The sequence below is a fragment of the Acipenser ruthenus genome, unplaced genomic scaffold (genome assembly GCF_902713425.1).
Source record: "Acipenser ruthenus unplaced genomic scaffold, fAciRut3.2 maternal haplotype, whole genome shotgun sequence".
Lineage (NCBI taxonomy): Eukaryota > Metazoa > Chordata > Actinopteri > Acipenseriformes > Acipenseridae > Acipenser > Acipenser ruthenus.
Window position 1 is genome coordinate 145,692 of NW_026708929.1, and position 11,956 is coordinate 157,647.

At 47.8% G+C, this 11,956-nt stretch overlaps 1 non-coding gene across 1 annotated transcript; it reads left to right on the top strand.

Moving 5' to 3' along the window:
• Nucleotides 1-1,123: 1,123 nt before the first annotated feature.
• Nucleotides 1,124-1,208, top strand: trnal-uaa (transfer RNA leucine (anticodon UAA)). The gene has a single exon. It is a non-coding gene; the product is annotated as a tRNA-Leu (tRNA).
• The last annotated feature ends 10,748 nt before the right edge of the window (nucleotides 1,209-11,956 follow it).

An 11,956-nucleotide genomic window follows, 5' to 3' on the forward strand; every position in this document is an offset into this window, starting at 1 on the left:
AATATCTTCCACCAGTTTCTGAAGTTTTGTCAAAGATGGATGGAAATTGAAACACGCTAGAGCTTTAGCCACCAGAAGCTTCAGCCACGGGATGTGTATTTTTTCTAGTATTTCTTCAAAATGTTGATCAAAATAATCGGGGCCCGCTTCATAAAGGCAACTGTGTCTCAGCTGGCTCGGGTGGTCAATTTCGCAACCGCGGCAATTTTTCACCATATCACGGTCAATGATCACTTCCAATAGAGAAGCCAGGAGACCCTTAGAGATCTTTAATACTTTCTCAAAAGAGATGCCTAAACCCCCGTCGACGTCGTCAGACTCTGCAGGGTTGAGGAGGGGGACATTTTCAAAGTCTTTTATAAGCTGGGTCATTTCTTCAGTGGTCCAATCCATCTCAAGATCGCTATGTTCAAGAACTGCATTTTCAGATAATTATCTAAAGTTTGCAGAAGACTCGTTCAATCAAAAGGATGTGTGGGGGCCTCCTTTAGTAGGCTCCCAAAGATCAGGTGTCAGCCTATGAGGGGTGATGAAGCCTCTGGACCCCTGGGGATCCTTTGAGACGGCCTATCAGAGACCCATGAAATGGGGGGTCATTAATGCGCCGCCCTTAGGGGCGTTTTCTGAGTTACCCTAAAACATCTGCCCCCTCTCTCTCTCATTTGGGTCTGTTTTCAGCTCAGTCCACAGAGGAGTTTGTACAGTACACAGAGGATCCTTGGGACGGATGCTTGAAGACCCCTTGCTTGGACTCTCTCTTGAACTTTTTTTGCAGGCCGTGGTTTCTTTAGCCTCTGAGGAAGGGCTAATGTTCATTTTTTAAAGGCTTTTATAAGTTCAGACATTTGCCGATCCTCAAGATCCACTTTCTCTGAGCAGCAACTAACACTGGTATGAGACATCTTGTGTCACACTCTAATAAACTGCACAAATATTTTCCTCCTTTTATGAGGTCTGAAAACATGCCCAGACTTGCCCCTTTTTAAAAAACAAAAACAAAAAACAAAAACCCATCGTAGTCTCAATCTGTTCAACCTTTTGCTCAAACACCATACCACCTTGATTCTCTGAAACCCCCAGTAAGCTTAATACTTATTTTTTATTTATTAATGTTTTAAGAAAAACTGTTGTGGCCGAGTGGTTAAGGCGATGGACTTAAGATCCATTTGACTCAATTGTCTGCGTGGGTTCAAATCCTACCAACAGTAATTATTTTATTTCAAACTCTTTTACATTTATAAATATTTAATGTTTATAAGCACTTGTGAAAAATATATATATATACCATACCCGCTCCTATATAAAATCCACGGCCCCCTCATTATATATTCATAAATTCATAAATCCACGCCCCCTCATTATATATTCATAAATTCATACACATAAGGTCAAAAAAAGGTCAAAAGGATCATAAATCAGACTTTTGACATAAGCTATAGTAATATTACTACTAATGCAAATTAATTAAAGACAGCAAGTCTTCAAGGGCTATTTTACTCAGTTTATGTCTAAAATAAAAACTAAAAATTGAAAGAAAGCTTTCAGATTTTGTAATTCTAGCAAATGGATAAATCAGTTATTTTATCAGCATGTGGACTTGCATGTTCACCCTGAAAAATAAAGGGTGTCATAAATAAACAGTAGGATGTAACTCTAGAAATATCAACATGTTTTTAGTTTTGCTTATGTTTTCAATTCTTAACAGAATGTCTTCCATTTTCACACTTAGCAATATATATGATTATATGTTCCTTCCATGATATGTCTGCAGCTGATCGAAAGGTTAAATCACATATAATAGCTCTATAATTTATTTTTAAGTTAAGTCTATTATAATTTATTTAAGTTATTATTAAATTTAACAGCAATATTGTATTTAGTCTCTGAATGCTCATATTCATTGCCGTTGAATTCAAACTCTGTCAGAATATGTATGTCTGTTTATGTCCTTTAAAACATGAATTAGATTATATTATGATTCATCGGATAAAAATAGCATTTTTTTACTTTAATAAAATGTAACTTCTTTGCTGGTGACATACTTCTAATGGGAATTAATTATTTACTTTTAATTTCAGAGTAATGCCTTTGTTTACCAGTTTAATTCATTTAGTTATTTTCTTTTGCATTTTATCTTTAATTTATTCATCTTTTGATGGCATCCTCTTCATAAAGAGTTGATGCAATAACTTACTTCCAGTGGTGGGTTTCTGGCAGACATGTTTTCTTTGCCATTTATTAAAGTTGTTGTGGTAGGAAGCTCATACTCCTGAAATATATAACAAGGATTATTTTTTTGAGAAATCTATGTAGTTTGCTGAAACAAACAACAATAAAGTATGCTAACATATTTTGTAAGGTATTCATAATATAAACTACTACAACCTTGTGTAAGTATTGTGGCACACAAAATCTTAGAATATACAGGGTCATTTTTAAACAATCCTCTCAACTAAGTGGTCACCAAAAAAATAAAGGCTTTTAAACAACAGCCTTAATTAAGATGTTAATCCAGATTACCATCAGTAACATACAAATATTTCAATATTTACTGTTAAGTAAAAATACGTGATATTTCTTTTGAATTAATTTATATATGAATGCACATGAATATTTTTTGCTACTTACACAAATTGAATCCACCATTGACTGTGGTTTAAGTCATTTGTACTCTCATTTGTACTCTCTTTTCTTTGTCCCTGAATTCAGATATAAATAAAAATAACACAAATCTCCAGTAGTTACTGTGATATTGCTGAATCGTTCATAGGGAGTACTGATTAAGTGAGTTGTACCTTTATTTTGTTCTTTCCATCTTTTTGTTCTTGTTGGAACCTTTTGATTTAATGTCCCACCTTGGTCACTTAGAAATGTTTTATACTCCATTATTGTTCAGCTAAAATATAGAAAATAATTTAAATGTAGCTTACAAGTGTTTAACAGGGGTGAGGTAAAGTTGCGTATAAGACATAGGGGCTAATTATTTTTGTTAAACTACTATACCTAAATAATTTAAAGTTTATATATATATGTATGTAAAATAAAAATAATAATACTCTACTGTGTTTTATGTAGTTAACTGTAGTAAAAAGAATCAGCTAGTTTGACCTGATACATGTAGCGGCTTTTGCTACAGATAATTTGACACATAACACTAAAGTTTGTAAGTAAATAAATAGGTAAATAAATACGTACCAATATTACAGCATTTGTGGTATATCTTCGGTATGTTTTTTTTTTTTTCTGAAGCTGTTGTAAATTTGGTGAGGTTGATTTAAAAAATTTGAAAATACAAATCTCGAGACCAGAATAACTGCACACGGAATGAACAGGTACCAACTGAAGACTGGAACTTCCAGCACAGGCATCGCCGAGGAGCTTAGTTTCATCTTTGTGTGACAGGTAAATATGTTATTTCTAACCCTTTTACATATGATTATTTTTCAAACACCCCAAAACGTAAATGTGTAATAAAAAAAACATTTCTGCATTTCCCTAGATTATGAAATACGCCACTGGTATTAATTAAGTGGGAAGAAGATCCTCCGTCTTGGGACATTGTGCCAAGGTCCCATATTCTCACAAGTAGTATCGTATCAGTTGGCACAGTTGTAGACATGAAATTTGAAGATGAAAGCTCCCCAGCTGAAATTCTGGAGATTGGAAGTGAGTAACTCTATGTATTTGTAAGTGTACACGATGCTATATAAGGTTTTATTGAACTCGGTGTATGTTTAAATAATAGTTCTTCAGGCTATTGCAGTTTTTTAAAAAAATCGTCCAGTTGAGAAGGAATGCTTGCTTATCCGCATTTTAGTAGTAACTGTGAATAATTATAAGCAAAATAAGGTAATTTATTTTTGTTTTAAGGTTAGAAATGTCTTTATTACAGACAACATGGACAAAGTTATCAGGATCCTGAAGAAACTGGAAAATAAGACGAAACAACAAATGCCAGAAAAGAGATCAGTAAAAAAAAATCTGAATCAGAAGTGCATATCATAAAACCCCAAAAGGTATATACAAGATAATAATAATAATAATAATAATAATAATAATAATAATTATTATTATTATTATTATTATTATTATTATTATTAGTCCTATTTAAGGTACGTTTGAGGGACTACACCAGCTGTCAAAAGACAGCTGGAAAAAAATTCTAGTTAGCACCCTGCTAAAAAAGACATACCTTAACTAATTTAACAAAAACACTGGACAAAAAGACTGTAAATTAAATTCTTAAAACGAAAGGGGAGGTGGTACAGAGCACGCCCCCTAGAGCCGACTGGTCGACAAAAGATGTCATGTCGCCAGCAGACTCCGCGTGGGCGTGCTCTAACTTAATCCGGGATCGGGCTAGGGCCCTGACCATAGCCCCACAGTCAAAGAGACCCTCCCCGATCATCTTACGCTTCCTGGTCTTGTAAATGGCTAGTTTACCAAGAGCCAGGAGCAGATTCACAAGGAGGTCTTCCTGATGGAGCCACAAACAGGGTGCCCGAAAATAAAAAGGGTGGGAGAAAAATGCAGCCAGAACTGCAGCAGGAGGTTCTTAAGTCGAATGAAGAACGGCTGCAGCCTGGCGCATGAAAAATAAATGTTAAGCACTGACTCTGACTGACCGCAGAAAGGGCATGCGGCGTCCGAGTCGGTAAAGTGACGCAGGATCTCTCCTGACGCGAGCGCTCTGTGCAGCACCCTCCATCCCAAGTCCCCAGCTCCTCTGGGAACCAGAGGGGAGTACAGGGCCTCCCACTGGGGACTCTCACCCGGGGGGGGTCGGAGGGGCTCCCGCCAAGCGGTGTCTCGGCAGGAGACGAGTGCAAGGAAGTGGAGGTTGTGGAGCGTCATCGCGTACAGGGTCCTCCTCGACGCGGATCGGAGGGGGGTCGAGAGTCTGGGTGCAAAGCTGCTTTTCAATCCCAGATCGCTCGGCTGGCCGTTCTGACGGTCCCCCGAGCCGCTCTGGCAACCAGCGACTCGAGAGTCAGCCACTCCGAGCATTCACGATCCAGGACATCCCAGACTCTGGTCACCTTGGCTGAGATCAGCGCATTCCGCACCGAGAGGGACCCCAACGCCTGCGCACCTAGGTGGGGGTTGTGCAGCAGGGGCTCCAGAAGGAGTCCTTCGCCTTCGGTTGGAACGGCGTCTCGGCCAATGTTGAACATGCTTCGGGTCTTGAGCAGATCCTGGTAAAAGACCGGCAGCTCGGGGAGACGGATTCCCCGGAGGTCGATCCAGAATAGCCTAGGTCGTGCAGCCGGCGCAGGAGGAGGGACGCCAGCGTGCACCACTGCGGGGCTGGGTCTGCATACAGGTATCTCTGCAGGGTCTGTAGGCGGAAGGTGTGCACCTGGCTCCTGATGCACACCAACCCTTGCCCTCCCTCAGCCAGAGGGAGGCACAGAACCCCCGCAGAGACCCAGTGCTTTCCGGCCCAGAAAAAGTCTGTCAGCTTCCTCTGGACCCTGGCCACAAACTCAGGGGGCGGGATCAGGATGGTGAGTCGATGCCAGAGCATCGACGCCACCAGCTGGTTGATCACCAGAGCCCTACCCCTGAAGGAAAGCAGTTTCAACAGACCCGACCACGACCTCAGTCTAGCAGCAACCTTGTCCTCCAACTCCACCCAGTTGACTGCGACCAAGGTCTCCGCGGGGCTCAGGTATTTGAAACTGTCCACGCTCCACTGGAACTGCTGGAGCGCGACAGGGAGGGAGTCCACCCGCCAGGGACCTACCAATAACCCGGAGCACTTGTTTCAGTTGATCCTAGCAGAGGAAGTGGCAGAGTAGACGCTGTGGCAGCTCCGCATCCTCTCCAGGTCAACCGGATTGGAGGCTACCAGGAGCACGTCATCGGCGTAAGCCGACAGGACCACCCTCGTGTCCGACACACCGAGCGCCAACCCTGTGAGCCTCCTACGAAGGAGGCATAGGAAGGGCTCGATGCACAGCGCGTACAGTTGTCCGGACAGAGGGCTGCCCTGACGCACTCCTCTCCTGAACATGAGGGGCGCGGTCAGGGACAAGTTCATCTTCAACAGGCACTCAACAGAGGTGTATGGCATCCGGAACAGGCCGACGAAGTGTGGCCCGAATCCAAATGCTCGCAGGGTTCCGAAGAGATACTCGTGATCCACCCGGTCGAACTCCTTCTCCTGATCCAGCAACAGGAAGGCGACCGACCGACCGGTCCTCCTGCAGTAGTGCAGCAGGTCCCGTACCAGGAAGATGTTGTCCGGTTTGGGACCGTGTCGAACTGGTCGGGGTGGATCATGTTTTCCAGCACGGACTTGAGCCGCAGGGAGACGGCCTTGGCCACGATTTTGTAGTCTGTGCACAGCAGCGAGACCGGGCGCCAGTTCTTAAGGCAGCGGAGATCCCCTTTCGTGGGCAGCAGTGTTAAGACCGCCCACCTCATCGAAAGGGGCATCTCCCCGGTCTCGTAGGCTTCCGCCAGTACCCGTGCAAAGGCGGGTCCCAGCAAGTCCCAAAACTTTTTATAGAACTCCACGGTCAGCCTGTCGATGCCCGGCGATTTGTTGTAGGGCATCTGACTGAGGGCGTCGGAGAGCTCGGCCAGGGTCAGTTGGCCCTCGAACTCGTCCCGGGCGCTCTCGCCGAAGCCCATCCCACAGAACCCTGCACGCGTCTGAGTCGACGGGATCCAGAGAGAAGAGGGCAGAGTAGAAAGCCCTGGCCCTCTCGTTCATGCTCTCAGGATCCGTCAGAAGGGAGCCGTCGTCTGCCAGGAGGCAGGTGATGTTCTTTCGGTTCCCCTTTTTCTCCAACGCATAGAAGAAGTGTGTGCCGCGGTCCATCTCCCGGAGGATCTGGACCCGCGAGCACACAAACGCCCCCCGGGACCCCTGGAGCTACAGGTGCTCTTCTTCTCTGCTCGAGTTGTTCCCCGCGAGCCAGGCCGCTCTCCAGATCGAGCAGCTCCCTTTCCAGCCGCTCAATCCATGAGTCCCTCCGCTTGCTCGCGCCCCTTGTGTACTCCTGACAGAGGATCTTGACCTGCGCTTTCCCCACATCCCACCACTGACGTCACGTGGGGAAGCGAGATCGTCTGCCGTGCCAGACCGTCCAAAAATCCCGGAAAGACCGCTCAAAGCACTCGTCCTCCAACAGGATGTTATTAAAGTGACAGTAGGCAGCACCGTGCCTAGCTGGCACCTGGACCACTGTCACGGCCGCCAGGTTGTGGTCCGTGAACGGCACCGACCTGATGTCGGAGGAGCGAACGCAGTGAGCGTGGTTCCGCGACATGTAGAACTTGTCGATCCGGGACTGAAAAACCCGCCCCTCTCTCATCCTGGTGTAGGTGAAAGCCGAGGCGTCCAGGTGTTGCCACTGCCAGATGCCGACCAGAGAGAGCCAAGTGATCACTCAGTGGGTAGGGTTCGCACCCCACCCGGTCCGCAGCCTCGAGGGTGCAGTTAAAATCCCCCCCCGAGAACCACAAGTTCATCGGCGCTGATGGTGTTCAAGTAGGTCGACATCTGGTGAAAAAACTGGACCCTCGCCAGACCCGAGGAAGGAGCGTACGCGTTCACCAGGTGAACGATGGCATCCCCGTCTCGGATCCGGTGGTGTAACAGAGGGCCCAGCATGACGTTGATCACATTGAGTACCGTGGGAACAAAGGATCTGGAGAAGAGCGTCGCCACCCCACAAGATGATTCAGTGAGGTGGCTGAACGATATTCTCCCCCCCCCCCCCCACTCGAGCAGCCAGTTGGCCTCGGCCTGTGGAGTCGAGTGGGTTTCCTGCAGGAAGCACACAGAGTAAACCCCTTTTTTCAGGAAGAAGATTACCTGGGCCCTGCGGAAATGGTCCTTGCAACTGTTAGCGTTCACGGTACCGATGCGATACATGATCCTCTGTGAGGATGTTGAGATCTCCCGAAGTTCACCAACTGGTTGTGGAGCTTTTGGGCACAAATGTGCACGCTCGTGCCCGAAGTCTTGTTGGCGTGGCTGGCCCTGAGGAAAGATCTCACAGAGTTTAAGATCCTCTGGAAATCCCCCCATTTGTCCAGGGCCAGCTGTATCTTGCCCTTGCGGTGGATGGTGGCCTCCAAAAATTCCAGTAGCTCCGCCGCAACGATGCCCGGAGAAGGGGCGGACAGACTTTCCGAGTCCACGCTGCATGTGGACTCTGAGTCCTCCTCCCGCTCCTCCGGTTCTCCACCGCCCCCCTTGCGATGGAGAAGCACAATGCACTCATGTTGGTGGGTGAGAGCGTTGCGTCTGATCATTAGTTTCAGCGATTCTCCACGTGCCCCACACCCAGAGGACGCAGCAGTAGAGACCGGCGGAGGGACCCTCATGGGGACCGTCTGCACCCTGGACTTAGGGGGTGCAGACGGGCGCTCAGTGTACGCCGCCGAGCCAGACGGTCTCGTCCCCGATCTGGGTACCTCTTTCAAGGGCCGAGGCACGGTCTCAGGCCCGTCCTTGTTCCTTGGAGGAGGGAGATCCACCCTCTTGGTTCCTTCCCCTCCCTCTGCGGCAGTCACCGCACCAGGCTTCGTCATGACCGTGGAGCCCGGGGCCGCCTCAGGCGATGGTTCTGTTTCCCCCTCAGGGACTGCCCCAGGGCCAGAGCCCTCCTCGCCGCCAGAGGGGGAAGCCCGAGGCGGTTGTTCTTTCTGGGACTCCTCCTGCGCCCCCTCGGTGATCTTGACTGAAACCGGCCCCTCGGTGGTGGATCGGGGACTGGTTTCTTGGCCCCATTGCACGTCGGGGAGGGGATTTACCTCGAGGGCACCACCTTCTGCCCTCTCTGGTTCTTCCCCTCCCTTCTGCGCTCTGGCGGCCGTTATATGCCTGGGCTCCACAGAGCCTACGTCTGCCTTAGGGGATGTTTCCGCATCCCCCTCCACGGCAGCACGAGGGTCGGAACCCCCGTCACAGGAGAGGGAAGCCTGAGGCAGCTCTTTTTCTGAGGGTTTCTCTTCCCCCCCCTCAGCGGGGGTTGCCTGCTTCTGCCCCAGGGGCCGAGTCCGTCTCCTCACTGGAGACAGAAGCCTGAAGCAACTCTGGTGTTGGGAGCGGTTCTTTCCCCCCGTCCGGCCCCTCAGCAGGGGTCGCCTGCATGGGCTCCGCGTTATCTGCGGAGCCCACTTCTGCCTCGGGAGCTGTTTCCACGGAGTCCGGGACCCATGTCGCTACCGGAGGGAGGTGGAGCCTGAGGCAGGTGCTCTGTTGGGGGCCCGTCCTGTGCCCCCTCGGCGACCTCCACTGCGGCCGGCCCCTCGATGGAACATTCGGGGTCGGCTTCCATGGTCTCTTGAATGTCTAGGAGGAGATCTACCTGAAGGGCTCCCTCTGCCCTCTCAGGTTTTTCACCTCCCTTCTGTCCCTCAGTGGGGGCCTCTTCCATGGGCTGCGCTTCCTCTGCGGAGCCCTGGACCGCCTTGGGGGATGGGTCTTTTTCCCCGTCTGTGGCAGCACGAGGGCCGAAGCCCTCGCCGCCTTTTGCTCCTGATGCTCCCGGAGGTGGTCCCCTGCCTTGCCGGGGCGATGGGGAGTTCACCTCCGGTAGCGCCTCGCTCCTCTCCCCTGCGGATGAGGTGTTTAGTTTTGCCTCGCAGGGTGATGTAACTTAAAAAAAGGATGGTGAGTAAGTAGATTCAAGAAACTGAGTCCTTTTCTTCAATCAGTTGTTAGGTTTATTGAAATATGCAGGGAGTCTGCTCCCAGGTACAGGACAAACAGAATACTCGTTCTTACAATTGTTGCATGACATTAAATACCCTTCTGCATAGGTGTCTCTCTCCTCCTCTTTCTCTGACACTTAACCAATAGAAAAGGTACAACTCATTATCCTGTTACCATATATTTCATTTAGTGTGAGTGTGTGTGTGTGTGTGTGTGTGATCTAGTGTGAAGACCTCTGAACTCAGTGCATTCTTCAGACCCCTGGTGCCACAAAGGTCCATACATCTGGTTTTTGTCATCTTCCTTGTTCCTATCTCTCCGATTTGCCTGAGACCCTTTGATTCCAGTGGCATTATCTCTTTGGATCTCTCTGAAGTCTTAGAGCCTGGTCTCTTCTGGTCCCCTTGAAGACTAGCTTTATGACCCCCTCATAAACCAGCTGTATATTCTAAGCAAAAACCTATTTAACTAGTTTTATACCCCAGTGGACTCCCCGAAGGGCAAGCTTCTTTCATGTCAGGGCTGGAGATCAAAGGACTTGTTTGTACAGCCGTGTGCTGCTGGCCAGCCATTGCTCAATGAAGCTGCTATTATTTCTTGCTTGCTCGGAGTCAATGCAGTGCAAGTATCTATATACCCAGAGTATATAGCCAGTCTTCATCTATTACAGCAGTGCTTGCATTTTTGGAACTAACAGTTTTTTCTATCCAATGTTAAATCACTTTTCAGAAAAATAACATGAATACAGCCGTCATTCCTCATGCGTAGCAAACTGCTATTCAATATTTGTTCCATGTTTTCCAACACAGGGATTCTCTTTTTCAGGGACTCCCCCTGACCCATCGCCACATGGTGCGGTGGTGGGCTTCGTCGCCCCCTGCTTGGCCTCCCCGGTGGACCTGGCCACTGCCTTCTCTCCCAGCGCGCTTTCGGGAGGCGCAGAGGTTTCAGCCACCTCAGGGGCCTTCTCTCCCTTTCCCCCCTCGGATGTTATTCGGAGGGGGGCGGGTACTTTTTGAGGGCCCCGGGGGCGAGGTGGACTCGGAGGGGCCCGGTGCCGGTGGCTTTGCGCCTTGCTGGAGCAGTGGTAGCACCGCACCTCCTCTGAGGAATAAAAAATGACATAGTTGGTCCCCTTGAACTCCGCCACTTCTCAACCCGCCAGGTGGATAGTCACCTGGCGGCGGAAAGATAGTACGTGGCGGTTGGCTGATCTTTGCAGCCCAGGGGGGAGGGGGTTGATAGGTGTTTTGATCTCCCCCAGGGCTTGCAAGTGGGGCCTGAGCAGGTCGTCCTTCAAAAAAGGTGGGACGTTTGATAGTGCCCAGGCCCGCGAGCGGTTCGATGGGGATGAAAATCCCCGCCACCGCAAGACCCCTCTCAATCGCCGTGTTCGCGGCGGCCTCAGATTTTAGGAAGAAGACAACCTTGCCGTACATCTTTGAGGCCGCCATGATGGCCGATGGCCCCACCACCTTGGCCATGGCCTTGACAAAACCCTCGATTGAGAGGGAGTCCTTCAGGAGGCATCTGACCCCATGCCTCCTGGTAATATTTTTGAAAGGGGCTGCAGCCTCCCCTTTGCCCACTTTTTGGGGGCTTGTGGAGCTTGCCCACTCATTTTTTTAAATTGTATTTATTTATTTATTTATTTAGTTATTTATTATTACATTATTTTAAAAATAAATAAATGAAAAACACCCATCCCTGCGCTCCAATAGTGCAGAGGTAGACAAAAATTAAAACAAACAAAAAATGATTTTTTTTCTTTTTTTTTTGTTCCACAAACAAAATGTATGTATTTATTTATTTTTTAAATAAAAATAAAATACACACACCCCTGCACTCCAACAGTGCAGTGGCAGAAAAGAAAAAATAAAACAAACAAAAAATACATTTTTTTTTTTTCAACAAACAAACTTATTTACCAAAGATAGGGAACTGACCAATGAGGAACAGCTTCCCTTGCGTGCCTTGAAGGCTTCAGTAAACAATGGTGAAGAAAACATTTGCTTGCAGTATCAAAATACCCGAAGATGTACAATAAAGGACACAGAAATTAGACATGGCAATGAGGGAGAACATCTGGTAGTCTATTTTCAGGGAACTGGATATAGCTGCTGTGTATGATTTGTTTACCTTTACTGGAAACATTCTGAAAAGCTATTATGTATACATTTGTATTAGCTGTATAACAGGACTAACAATAAAAGTATGTGTGTTTTTTTTTCTAAGGATCTAAGGATGCTTTACATTACGTTGATCTGCGTGTGATTAAAC